The sequence below is a fragment of the Vulpes vulpes genome, chromosome 12 (assembly GCF_048418805.1).
Source record: "Vulpes vulpes isolate BD-2025 chromosome 12, VulVul3, whole genome shotgun sequence".
Lineage (NCBI taxonomy): Eukaryota > Metazoa > Chordata > Mammalia > Carnivora > Canidae > Vulpes > Vulpes vulpes.
Genome location: NC_132791.1, coordinates 163219539 through 163234628, shown reverse-complemented (window position 1 = coordinate 163234628; position 15090 = coordinate 163219539).

The following is a 15090-nucleotide window of genomic DNA, read 5'->3' as shown; positions in this document are numbered from 1 at the left end:
TCTGAGAAGTGGTGAAATTATGACTTACATTAGACTTTAATAAAGACCGCAAGATGTAATCTTTAAGGTAACCAACAAAAGAACAGTACAAAAATGTATAGCAAGTTACTTGGGGTGGGGGAGGGAGGAAATAAAAAATAGATGAACCAAAAAAAGAAAACAAAAGGGAGAAAAAGGAACACAGATGGGACAAATAGTAAAATGGTAGATTTAAGCCCACCTATACCAGTCATATGTCAAATGTAAAAACACAAAATGCACCAATTAAGAGATTATCATTAATTAAATTATCAGACTGGATTAAAAGAAACCTTCAACAATATACTGCTTACAAGAGATACACCTTATATATAATGATATAGATAAATTGAAAGTAAAATGGATAGGAAAAGACACAGCACAAAAAGTTTAACTGTAGAAAGTCTAACTGTGGAAAGCTGATGTAGCTATTTTAACAAAAGTGCCCTCTGAACTATATGGTTTTGAACTGCTTGGGTCCATTCATGTGTGGATTTTTTTCGATAAATACAGTCTAGTAGAATAAATGTATTTCTCTTTCTTGTGATTCTCTTAACATTTCTTTTCTCTAGATGACTTTATTGTGAGAATACAGTATATAATACATAAATAAAATATGTGTTGACCAAGTTATTGGTAAGGCTTCAGGTCAGTAGTAGGCTATTAGTAGTTAAGTTTTTGGGAGGAGTCAGGAGTAATATATGGATTTTCTACTGCACAGGGCAGGGTGACAGAATCAGTACCCCTAACCCTCAAGTTGTTAAGAGTCAACTGTAGTAGGCAGGGTAGACTTTACATCAAGGAGAATTTTTACAGTTACTGAGGAACATTTCATAATGAAAAAAAGAGTCATTCCATCAAGAAGACTTAAAAATGCTAAATTCTAATGCATGTAATACAGCAATCCCAAAATATATTGAACAAAAATTGACAAATTTATGGGAAACAAATCCACCTTTACAGTGGAAGATTTTAACACACCTCTCTTCATAATGAATAGACAAAGAAGATAAAATAATCATTAAGGAGACAGAAGACTTTATTTAACCTAATTAACAAATCTGGCCTGATATTTACAGAACTGTCTCCAACCGCAGAACATGCATCCCTTTTCAAGCGCATCTGGGGCACTGACAAATATTGACCAAATGCTGCACCTGCGTGAGAGTTGTTACACATTTAAAAGGATTCAACTGTAGGCATAATATTCTCTGAAAATAGTAGAATTAAACTAGAAATCAACAGCAAAAAGTCAATAGAAAATTCCCCCGAATCTGGAAATTAAATGATTTATTTCTAAATAACTAGAATCAGAGAAGAAAGCTTACTACAAACAACTTGGAACATATTTTGAACTGAATGAAAATGATTATACCATACCCTAAAACCATGTTGAAGGGAAGACTTAGAGTCTTCAGTGAGTGTGTGCCACAGAGAAGAAAAGACTGACAATCAAGACCTAAATATTCAACTAAAAAAGTTAGAGAAAGAATGGAAAATTAACACCTCCTAAACAAAAGGCATAAACAATAAATGTAAGGCCAAACATTAGTGAAAATAGAAAACGTAGGAGAAAACAAGAATCAGCAAACCTCAAGCTGATTTCTTGAAAAGATTCATCTGGGAGGAATTATCAAGAAAAAAAGAGAGAATATCCAAGTAACCAGTATCTGGAAGAAATAAAATCCATGGCTATAGTTCCTACAGATGTTAAAAAGATAAAAATATATAACGTTATGCCAATGAACCTGAAAATTAAGAAAAAAATTCCCAGGAAAAAAACCATACCCTAAATGTAGGTAGCCCACAGCTATCAAAGAAAGTGAATTCATCATTTTAAATCTTCCCACAGAAAAACTTCAGGCCCAGATGACTTCATCAGTAAATTCTTTTGAACATTTAAGGAAGATAAAACACTGACAGAAAAAAAAAATCCCAATTCATTTTGTCAGTATCAACTCAGTGCTAAAGCCTGGTGTTAAAAGAAAGAAACATCTCTCTTGTCATTATTGTTTATAAAGCCTAAACAGCAGTCCTAAACTAGAACCAATTTAGATATAAAGGTTAGATATAAAAGTTAATATATCATGACCAAATTGGGTTTGTTTCAGAAATGCAGGGTTAGTTTGCTATTCAAACTAACTAGTTGCTATTCACCACCTTCTAAGAATAGGAAAAGTCATAGGATCATCTCAATATATGGTGAAAATCATTTGATAAAATTTAATGGCCATTCAGATTTTTAAAATTTATTCTTTTGAGACACACACAGAGAGAGAGAGAGCATGAGCAGGGGAGAGAGGCAAAGGGAGAAGGAGAAGCAGATTCCCTACTGAGCAGGGAGCCTGATTTAGGGCTCAATCCCAGGACCCTGAGATCACGACCTGAGCCGAAGGCAGATGTCTAACCATCTGAGCCACCCAGGTGCCCCTAATATCCTAGTAAGTGAATTTAAAAATAAGGTAGCATTTACAAGTTTCAAAGAACATCAAAGACACAGGAGAAAATCTAATAAAAGAAGTTAATGATCTGTATATAGAAAACTACAAAACATTATTGAGATTAAAGAAAGAAGACCTAACTAGAAGCATTATCAGCAATAGCCAAACTATGGAGAGAGCCCAGATGTCCACCAACAGGTGAATGGATAAAGAAGATGGGTACACACACACACACACACACACACACACAATGGAATATTATTCAGCCATCATAAAGAATGGAATCTTGCCATTTGCAACGACTTGGATAAAGCTAGAGTGTATTATGCTAAGTGAAGTAAGTCAATCAGAGAAAGACAAATACCATATACTCTTACTCATATGTGGAATTTAAGAAACAAAATAGGTGAACAAAGGGAAGGGAAAAAAGAGAGAGGGGAGAAAATCATAAGAGACTCTAAACAATAGAGAACAAATGGAGGGTTGATGAGGGGAGGTGGGAGGGGAAGGGGCTAGATGGACGATGGGCATTAAGGCGGGCACTTGTAATGATGAGCACTTGTTATGATGTTATAAATAAGTGATGAACCACTAAATTCTACTCCTGAAGTTAATATTACATTATATGTTAACTAAAATTTAAATTAAAACTTTGAAAATAAATGAAGAAAAGAAAAGAAAAAACACCTAAGTAAATATTCATGGGTGAAATACACAATTTTGTAAAGATGTCCATTCTGCCCAGATTGGTCTGCAGATTCAATGTCATCCCAGTGCAAATCTCAGCAGGACTTTGTGTGTGTGTGTGTGTGTGTGTGCGCGCGCGCGCGAATTGAAAAACAGATTAAAAAATGTATATAAAGGGACGGGTGGCTCAGTGGTTTGAGCGTCTGCCTTCGGTTCAGGGCATGATCCCGGAGTTGTGGATCAAGTTCCACATCAGGCTTTCTGCAGGGAGCCTGCTTCTCCTTCTGCCTGTGTCTCTGCTTCTCTCTGCGTGTCTCTCATGAATAAAGAAATACAATCTTTTTTTAAAAAAAGTATATAAAAATGCAAAGATTAAGAATATCCAAAATAATCCCAGGACAAAAATGTTGAAGGACTCACTCTATCAGATATCAAGGTACTTGAGTGTGTCCAGTCTTTTGCTCTTACACAGAGTACTGTACAAAATTGGTTTTGCACGCATCATTTGGGGGTCTTGGCAGTGTATCTCTGAAGGCATACGGTGTGCTTTGGTGTCTTCTCCTATGACTAAAAGCCACTTGCATTTTTAGTTTACACACTGTGTTCCTAACTCTAGTCATTCTTCTATGTGGGTATTGCCCATTTTATTTCTAGAAGTTTTTTTAATTTTAGGTATTAAAACGAACTATATGAAATTGCTATTTTATTAGATCAAATGGTTAAATATCAGTAATTTCAGGCTTCACCTGATGTATTAATCCATTTGTCTGCAATAAAAACTGTAAATTTTCCTGCACTTTGTTGTTTGTGATTTTGCTTGGCTTATGGTGCTTTTGGCCATGCAAATTTTATCACTTTTATGTGAATACATTAATCAGTCCTTTTCCTTATTGCTTCTGGGATTTGAGTCAGAGTTAGAAAGTTTCTTGGTTATAACTCTTAGTTTATAAAGAAACTTCCCTATATTTTCTTCATTTTACATCTAAATCTATGATCCATTTGGAATATGTTCTGGTATGTAGCATTGAAAGATAGATTTTTTCAAATACCTTCCAGTATGCCAATAACATATATCACATTTTTCCACTGATTTGAGATGCCACCTCGATCTATACCAAATTTCTGTGGTCTATTCATTTGGGTCTATTTCTGGTTTTTCTATTCTGTTTTATTTGTCTCTATATATGTTCATACTCATACCACATTGTTTTTATTGTAGGGGCTTTATAAATGTGCTTTAATACCTGGATATGCTAGTCAAACTCCCAACAGTGCATTCCTTTTTTTTTTTTTTTAAAGATTTATTTATTTGAGAGAGAGAGAGTGTGTGCTCACACAGAGAGATGGATAAAGGGAGGGAGAGAATCTCAAGCAGACTCCCTACTGAGGCGGGAGCCCAATATGGGGCTCGATCCCATGACCATGAGATCACTACCTGAGCTGAAATCACAAGTTGGTCACTTAAGTGACTGAACCACCCAGGTGCCCCAAACACTGCATTTCTTTTCCTGGCTTTTCTTTACTTGTTTATTCCTCTTCATGACATTATCATCAACAACTCCAGAAACCAACATGATATTCTTATTGGGGTTGTGCCATAAATCAGCTTAGGGAGCATTGGGCTTTCTATTTCCTCTCCAGTCAGTTTTGGCAAGTTATATCTTTTTCCAGAAATTTGCCAATTAATCGGTATTTATCTTCATTGGCATAAAGTTTTTATAATATTGTCTTTCTATATTTTACATTTCTGTTGATTTGCAGTTTTGTCCTTTTTTCATCCTTTGTGTTGTTTACTTTTTTCCTTATCTTTTTTTTTTGAGCAATTTTTTCCAGTGGGTGGGTTGTCAATTTTCTTTGAATTTTCAAAAGGTAAATGTTTGTTCTGTGTGTTTGTCTCTTATTTTTCAGTGTGTGTTTCACTCATTCCTTTTCACCTATTTTTATGTTTACTGTTATAAGTGTTCAAGGCTATAACTTTGCTCCAGGTTTTAGGTTTCTGTCACAGACATTTTGATATGCTGTGTTTTCCTCATTTTCTTTTTAAGACGTCCTGCAATTTCATTTTATGCTTCTTCATTGACTTATCAGAAGTGTTTATGTTTCCAGGGGAAAGGTCCTTTCATTTATTTGTCATTAATTTCTACCTTTAGGGCATTAAGGTCATTTCACAAATGAGGCCCAGAGAAGTCAAGTGACTTGCCCAAGGTCACACAGTTAGTAAGAGGTGGGGCTGGAATGAAAACTCAAAGTCCATTTCCCTTCCACTGCCCTTCCCTGCCTCTATGGCTCACAGGTAGATATGCTATTTAATCATTACCAGCACAATTCCAGCAGGTGTCATTATGAGACAGTGAAGTTTAGTTGACAAACCTGTAATGGAATATTAAAATTTAATTTCTGTTGGTAGGAAATTATGATGTTGTCAGTAGTAAAAATTAAGTTGGGGGGATTTTTCTTGATATACACTCAAGTTACTCTTGATCTGGGTTTCCTCAAAAGCAAAGCCTGAGAAACGTTTACTTGGGAGTATAAACCCAGGAAGCAGAAGTAAGGGTAGGAGAAGCAGACATAAAAGAGAGGAAAGCCAATTCGAGGATGTGTCACCGAGTTGGCCAAAGGGTCTCCGTTTGGTGGGACTCTGAGGAGCCTCATGAAATCAGTCTTAGAATTTTTCTCATGTGGAAAGAAGGGGGAGGAATGTACCCACCAGCTCCTGTCCACCTTTGATCAGGGGTAGACCACAGCTCTGTCTCCCTACACCTCTGGGCTGGATGGGGGTCAGAGCTGATAGCCCCCCATATCACCTGCTACCAAGGATATCCATGTGGGCTTGAGATAGGACTGCTCCCCAGCTAACAAAGCTGATAGAAATCAGCTCAGAACCAATCGGGTAGAGTAGGAAGGAGGGTGGAGAGGATTTGAAGTGGAAGCCAGAAGTAGATGCTTAAAAAAAATTTTTTTTTGATGCAAATCTTCAAAATTGTTGGTCTAGTGGAAAGTATGAGTCCCTACTTTGAAGGGAATGGCCATTATTATCAAAATGGATACGGGAAGCTTACAATTTCATCATGACCAAGGAACATGCCATATTTAACTAAATTTGCTTTGTTTTTGTCTCTGTGTGTGTGTCAGAGGTGAGAAGTTCAGACCACCAGTAAAGACTTGTTATAAATGAGAGAAGGATAAAATGAAAGGATTAGAATCTGTCTTGACAGAGAACTAATCTTGAAACATAGGAGCTAAGTTATCACTGTTTCTATAAACATGCTCCTTTTCCCCCTAAACCAGCTTCTCCTGTTAACCACATGTAGAGACCCGCATAAACAGAGGACTTGGTAGCGTTTACACACATTTAAAATAGAATCTCTTGGTCTATACATTTAACCTAAGGCTAATTATTCTTTCAAATCCGAAGTTAATGTTTAAAAATCTACACATATCTCTGTGGTATTTATGACTCACTCGTACTGTTAATGCAGGCAGGGAAATAAATAATGTCCAGCAAATAGCTTAATCCACACTCCACTGACACACAATTTCCGTTCTCCACTCAGAGACTTGATGCAATCAGCCTGATTCTCCCCAAGAAATAAATGCCTGCGGGTCATTTCATCCATAGTAAGATGGAGAGAGTCACCTTTCCCCTGACACAGATCCCCGCAGGCCCTGTGGCCCTGGTTGAGATGCTGCTACCATATAAATGCAGGGTGCTGTACTCATCGGCACATGGTCCACTGAGACGAAGGGGGCTGGGAGCTGGTGGGGTGTCCACCTACAGGCACCCAGAGCACCTGCTGTGCTAGAACTCAGAGGCAATCATTCTCCCTCTCGGTTTAAATCTTGTCTGTGTCCTTCCAAGTTTCACAAGATAACCTTTCTGCCATTCTGAACTTTTGGAAGAGCTCCCATGCTCCCCAACACGGGCTTGAATTCACAATCACACGTGGACTCCAGCATACATTTAAAAGCAGGTGGAAGTTTTTCCTTCACCCTGACTAGTGTCCATATGGAAAGTCACAGAAGCCCCACCTGGGAACATCACTTACAGGAAAAATGTCATCACTGTTATTATTAATATTACTGTAATAATCGCTTCTCAAGAACTCGGTTTCTCATGGAAACCAATGAGTAAATGAGATGCTCACAGGGGAAAACAAAAACCTCAGGGCTGCATTTGACAAGTAGCTGCTGGGATTGGTTAAATCAGGGAAAAGCCTATGGAAAACTTTGTCCAACCCCCATCTAGTTACCTCCTTAGCTTCATCTGGAGATGGCCAAAACAGCACAACCAACCTCAAAACACCCCTGGAAGCAACCATCCTAGAACTGGAAGGGTAACAGTGCCTCGTTAAGTCTCTGGGTGACACTCACTCATTGACTCATGTGTGTCATAGTTCATATGAATAAGACTTTCCTGGATTAACTCAGATATAACTCAATTGCCCAGCGAGGAGGAGCAATTTTCATTTACAGAAAACTATTACGGCCCATAAAACTCTCTACCGGTGACGCGCACCCATTACTGGTGACCCAGGACTGGCAGTCGCATGCTTCCTGTGTGCCCCATGGGGGCGGCCAGCCTTCCCTCCTCCACCGCATGGAGCCTGCAAGCTGGACGTTGCTCAGCTGTCAACAACTTTCTGATCCTAACGAAGACCATCTCTTTTCGTCACACCAGCGAATGATGCCTGTTGTTCAGAAGTTGGGTGCATTTGTTTGAAAGGTCTGAGTAACAACAGATACGAGTTTGACTTTATGGAAGTGTTGATTCTCGCCAGTTCTGTTCCCCGGACCCAATATTGCAAAAATAGAGCGGGTTTTTCTGTGCCGTGTTCTGGAAGACCCGTTGAAATGATTACGTGATCATTCCAATAAAGGCGTCCTCACTTCTTTCCCCATATGAACTTGGACTGGAGAAACCCAATTATCTGTTTCCTGAAAACCTGTATCTGATTTACTTAGCACCCTTGACTGGAGAAATCTCCCTGCCACCAAGATTGGGGTGCCACTCACCAACTTCACCTGACCTCTTGATCCTGCCAAATGATCCCACCACGCTTGCCTGGCCAGCCTTCCCAGCAAGGACTATTTCTGTGTCCCCTCTCTCAGACACCCAGCAGCCCTCCTTCCCACTCAATTTGTAGCAGGAGACTTGGTTTCCTATTTTACACAGAAAATGGCAGCCAACAGATGCTCTCTGCTGCCAGCCACGAAGCCTGCAAACCGCTTTGTATTTTCTTCTATCTTTTCCTCTGTTCCATCATCCTATCCAAGGTCAGATTCTGTGTCTGCGTACTGACCTATGGCTCTTCTTTTTTTGAGCTCTCCCTCTCTTATCATCAATGTTTTTTTACCCTCAACATCTCTCTCTGTGGTCCCTGTGGACCCCGGACCCCAGTGCCTCCCCAGCCAGGTCCCCATATCTTTCCTTCATAGCCTGACTGCTTGGCACAGTTGTCTGTGGCAATGCTTGCTATTGGCTCCTTATTGTTCATTTCCCTTTTTTCTTTTGAAAATAACCACCCAGGGTTGATTGGCCACAGCCTGGTGACACTGTGGCCAGTCTCTCTCACCAGCAGGTATGGTCACTCCACTGACTTCCAGCCTGTGGGTCTGAATGGAGGGTATAGCTGCTTCTAGGACATGTCTCACAAAGAAGCTGTTTGGCCTTGGCCTCCTCTTTTCTCTCCTTGAAGACTGGAGGGTGAATGTGAGGGTATGACCTGGCTTTGTTAGATAGACATAAAAAACACCCTGGGGACAGCAGAGTGACTTCTAGGAGCAGCTCAGTCAAAGGATGACGTCAGGGAACAGAATCACCCAGCTAAGGTGTGCTGGGCTTCGTGTGAGAGAGAATTAGACCTCTTGTCTTGTTGGGGTCACTGTGATCCACGTGACAGCAGCTCAACTTGTATCTTAACTAAGATGTTGTCTACCCTCACTTCCATGGACCCCTCAGCCCACGGCAGTCAAGCTGTGCCCACCTGTCACCACAGTCCACAGAAGCCATCCGTAGATGTAGTGGGCACATATCAGTTTCTGGCCTTCCAGCCGGTCCTGACCCCACCGCCCAGAGTCTCCTGCTGGCCGTCACCTCTCCCTGTGGCTCCACCTTGGACCCTCCATGCCTTCCCCCAGCCTCGGGCTGCCCCTTGCTGCTGCGTGTTCCTCTCTCCCCCTTCTCCTCTCTCCTTTTCTCGCCACACCCTCCCAGGGAAGTTCTATCTGCTGCCATGCCTTCAACTGCAGAGACAAGGCTCTGGCCAATTTACATGACAATGGAATTTATTAAAAGGCTATGGAGTAGCTCATAGGGTCAAAGTGAGAGGTGAAGAATCAGACTCAGAACAAGAACAGAGATCTAGGAACAGGAACAAAGTGATAATTTCATCACGCTGTTCCCTCTGGGATAACACAGCTCTCGCCATTTGAAACTTGGGTATGATTCTGCTAAGGATTCCAATTTCAGGGAGAAAGCCTTTGGCCGATCTAACTTATGTCATGCACCCTCCCCTTTGCAGAGGAAGGAGGAATATTTTAACTGAGTTTTTTCAAGACCATATCCTATAAGGGAGGACTAGTGTCCTAACCAATATTGGCGTGCTGCGTCAGAAGGGGAGCACCGGGGTGGCTCAGTCTGTTAAGTGTCTGACTCTTGATTTCAGCTCAGGTCATGATCTCAGTGTCTTTTTTTTAAATTTTATTTATTTATTCATGAGAGACACAGAGAGGGAGGCAGAGACATAGGCAGAGGGAGAAGCAGGCTCCCTGCAGGGAGCCTGATGCAGGACTTGATCCCAGGACCCTAGGTCACAACCTGAGCTGAAGGCAGATGCTCAACCACTGAGCCACTCAGGCATCCAGTGACCTCAGGGTCTTGAGATCAAGCCCCGCATCAGGCTGTGCGCTGGGCAGGGAGCCTGCTTTAGATTTTCTATCTCCCTCTCCCCTCTCCCCCTCACCCTTCATTCGAACTCTCTCTCTCTCAAAAAAAAAAAAAAAAAAAAAAAAATGAATGCCAGCCCAGCAGCAATGATAGTCATTCCAGTCCACTCCCTGACTGCCCAAGGCCCACACATCCTGCTTTATACACAATAATTCCAGAAGTGTCTGAAATAGAATACAGCTACTATCTATGCAAATGAAAATCAGCCAACTCCCAGTAACTCATACACAAATGTATCCAGCTTCAAACTCAGGATCTGGAGGAAAAAGCCTGCTCTTTCTCTGGTTCTATCACAATCTCATGAGTATATAATGCAAACTGTGGATTAAAGAATAAATTTAGCCCCTAAAACATATACCACATGTAACCCTGAAGTAAAGAGAAAAAGAGGCCAATTAGAAACCAGAACGCGCGTGCGCGCGCACACACACGTGCACACAGACGCTCCTGTTCTTCCTTCGCCGACACCTTTTGCTGGTTCCCCATTCCGAGCTGGTTGGGGTGACTCAGACCTTCTCTGTGGCAGATCTGATTCTGTGGTCATGTCGTCTTTCTAGATGGACCAAGTTATTTTTTTCCATTAGGCCCTTTGGGTACATTATTCCAATGTTAATCTCATCCAGAAACACCCCCACAGACACACCCAGAATGATATTTGACCAAATACCTGGGCACACCATGGCCCATTCAAGTAATTTTACATTCATGTAAAATTAACCATCATTGCAGCATCCTCGAAAGCCAGTGCTTGCAGGGGCTGGTGCACATGATAAGACCAGCAACTCCTGACGGTGGGAGGGTGGGCCATGAACTCTGAGGGCCATAGCCACCACACTGCAGCCTGGCCCTGCTGAAACTCCTTCTCTTACTCTCCAAGCTGATGGCTTTTTGAGTCATCCAGTAAATCGGCAAGAACAGGTCATCCACACGTGCCACAGGTGGCCTCCCAAACCCAAGCATGGGCCTCTTTACATATGTATCCTGATGGCAGGGGACCCAAAGTGCAGCAGCTGCCCCTTCACTTTGGAAGGGAAGTCCTGGCATGCCCCAGACCACCAGACCTCCAGAAATTTCCCAGAGTAGGGACCCCTGCATCTTAACAGGGCTTAACCTGCCACCTGCGGGCATCCATAGTTCTTAACAACTTACCTGTGACACCTGCTACCTCCTACAGTCTAAGCTGAGAAAGTTAGGGTTATGGCTGTTTGCCTTCCACCCCCCCCCCCAAAAAAAAACCATCAGTGAGTTCAAGATAAATGGTACTTTGTAACACAGGATACGAGGACTATAATACAAGGCACACTTACCATAAGAGAAAAACTAGAAGTGCCCAGTGAGCAAGAAGAAAAATCAGCTTTGTTAGATTATAGCCCCAGATTGAAAATATGTATGCCTCGTGTTTATGGGGCTTTTGAGAAGCCTTTTGTTCTGTCTCATTGACTTGAGTTAATGAGGGTAATGAACTTGGAAGCCGAAAAGAATTACTGCCTGGGCAGCTCTTCCAGGTTCCCGACGTTTCTTTTCATGCGGTCTATTTCCTGGTGGCAATAACATTTGTTTACGTTGAAAATGCGAGAAGACACTTTTATGGCAGCACGTCTCCGTGGTGCCTCGATGCTCGCCCTCGAAGCTCTGTACGTCCCCTCTCTGCGAGGAGCCCGGGCACACGGTGAAAGCAGCTGACTCCAACAGAAGCAGCATTCAGTCGCTGAAAGGGGAAATGGGACAGATTTATTCCCGTCCCACTTGTCCTCCAGAATGCACAGGGTAATAATAGTCCCAGAAGAGAAGTTTCTATTGCACTGAATATTTTGTCTGGGTTTTGGGGTCAGCGGTTTGGGAACATTAGTTCCTGTGATGCAATTCTAGCAATTGGGACACCTGCATTTTTAACACTTCTAGTGCTTCATCTACAACTATTTCCTCCTCCTTCAAATAAGCCGAGCTGTTATGAATGATCATATGTTAAACATTTTCCAATCTCCACTATTCAGATCCTGTGAGGAGAAAAATATTTTCAAGGGACTATGGGAAACAAAATTTCAAATGCAGACTCTGGATCGATACCACTGTATCAACACCATAGGACTACCGGTTGCCCCCTCCCCACCCCCATCCCCAGAGAAACACGGATACCATCAGGAGCCTTTTCTTTCTTTCTTTCTTTCTTTCTTTCTTTCTTTCTTTCTTTCTTTCTTTCTTTCTTTTTTTAACATCAGGAGCACTTTCAATCCACATCTGCCCTGGGGACAGGTAGCAACTGTCTTGTTTGATTCCCGGGAAGAGTTTTAAAATGTTAATTTTTGTGATGCGTATGTTTTTAAGGATCGAAGTAAAAACAACCTAAAATCTGTTAAATTTTCTGCTTACATCTTTTTAAAGAGGGTTGTGCTAGAAGGATCCAAGCTCCTTTAGAAGTCCGAAGAGCTCTGGTTTCTAAAATAGTTGACATTTGAGACAATAGATAAAGCTTCTGGGGAACGCATCAGAGTACCCAATGGATGTAAATCTTCAGCAGTACTCGCAGCAGATAATATTTGTTAGAAGGGAGGCTGGGAACTTTAAGAAAGAATAAAGTGGAAAAATCCTTCCCTTCTGACTAGAAAAACCAGCACGGAGACCTTCCCCATTTTGTGTGGTGACTATAATTCTTCCCATTTTTGTCTTCTTTCTCATGTGGGAAAAAAGAGTTAGGATAGAAAGGAAAATTGATGTCTTTCCTCTGATTAGTTGGGGGCAGTTTGAGAAGAATATCCTCACTAAAGAAGAAAAGTTACTGGCAGATTAAAGAAGTGGATGAAGCCAGCTCGTAGCAACGGGACCCCCAAAAAGCATCCTCGGAGGAAGGCACAGAACAGAAATGATCTGGCCAAGACTCAGTGAGATCAACTGATGGAAATCAAGTGTGAACGTAGGAAAAGCACAGTGTACATTTGTTTTCAAATCTGTTGGAACGGTTGGAAAATGTTTTATTACAAAAAATCTCAAATGCATAGAAAAATAAGAGTGTCTTGATCCCCATGTGCCCATCATGCAGCTTCAACAATCCTCGACACATGTCCTGCCCTTACCTCATGCCAATCCCAGGTACAATGTCATCAGTAAATTTTTCAGTGTATCTCTAAAGGATAAAGACCTTTAAAAAAATTCCTGCATTATCACACCAAGGAATTAATCCCTATATGATCAGTGCTCACATTTTACCATTGGTTCATTTGAAGCAGGATTTTCAAATAAGATCCATGCACTGTGATTAGTCTCTTAAAAATGGACAAGCTTTTTGGGGAGTAGATTGGGGTCGCTTGTATAAAACACTGTATGTGGGCACCATTGCACACTATTGTGGGGATTGGTTGTCTGCACGGAATCTTGGATGAATGGGTCAGAGGTGGCATGGCTCTTGGGCTCCGAGGCTCAGGGAAAGTGGCTTTAACTGAGTTGCTTAGGCTCCCAGCTCTCTCCTACTCAAAATGGAATAGTTGTAAATATTGGCTAGTGGTGGCCACTTTTTGGGCAAGGACAGAGATAATGCCCTTCCTTCCAGGAATGGGGATCAGATACACCATCGTGAGCCAAGTGTCCCTGTGCCTTGTCACCTTTCAGGGAGTAGCAAGCATGGCACCTGCCTATCTTGTTCCCTGGTGGCACTGTTTCCCAGGGATGACGAACTGCCTGGCTGGAGCAAGGGAATCATGCATGGCAGCGGAGCAGCATGACCACTGTAGTCTCAAAGGCCGCAAATGCCTTGTCCGTGCCTAGCTGACCAGCCCAGGTGTCCTTGACAGGCATAAGATTTAGAACCTCATCCTGGAGTGATGGCCCCAGAAGCACTCAGTGATCTTAGAATCCTGAGTTGGGCAGGAGAAGAGACAATCTCCTTCATTCCCACAGTTTCCATGCTTTTGGCCAGGTGGCCAGGCCTGGTGGCGTGGCCTCCAACTCCACCCACGCTTGGGACTTCTGCTCCTGCTGCAGCACCAGCTTCACCTCACGCTTGGTATTTTCTCAGAAAAGTAGCTGAGTACATTTTTAAACAAAGATTTTATTTATTTATTTGAGGGGTGGGAGAAGAGCAGAGAGGGAGGGAGAAGAACAAGCAGACTCCATGCTGAGTGCAGAGCCTGACTCAGGGCTCCATTCCAGGACCTGAGCCAAAACCAAGAGCTGGACGCCTAACCGACTGAGCCACCCAGGAGCCCCTGAATATATTTTTTTAAAGTTCTATTGCATTATGGTTTGGACTCATAATTCCAGGTCCAGAGTACTTGGTCAAAGCTTGTGGCACTGTGTGTGGGTGAGGAGTGGAGGTATCAGGCCAGAGGGAGATTCCCTGGATTACCATCCTGCCTCCTGTGACCCTGGAGAAGTCACTTAACCTCCTGCGGCTTGGTGTCCTCAGACCTCAAGGGATCCGGGGAGGACTACACAAGTTAGCACATGTGAGCGGCCTGGTACCAAGTGGACAGAAGTGCTAGGTGCTGTGACAGGCTCACCACTTGCCCAGGTGTGGCCTGGCCTCCCACCCCTGCCTGCTGCTGGAAGTGCACCTGCTTACTTTCTGGACACTTACTAAGCTCATTGCCATTCCTCTAAACCTGATCGTCCTCCCCTGTGTCCGTCTCAGCCTCTGGCTGTTCTCATTGTCAACACTCCAAAATCTCGCTTCCCTTCATTCTCTTCCTTCTCTTGACTTTGTCCATTACAGCAGCCTCCCAGCCTTGCCCCTGGGTCCAGTCCTTCCTGCAGCAGGTGCTTTCTCCATGCTGCCCCCGCCCCTCCTCTGGGGCCATTCTCTCCATCAGTGCCCTGGCCCCTTCGATACCAGTCTATAACTGCTCTCACCCTCCCAGTCTGAGAGTATCTTATTCAGTTTGTTTTTCTCCCTTAAAATTATGAAGCCTGGGCTGCCTGCTGTGCTGTGAGCACTAACATCCTGGCCTCTGATCCAGAAGACCCACATCCATGAGATGTGGCAGGCTAACAAGTGAGGGAAAAATC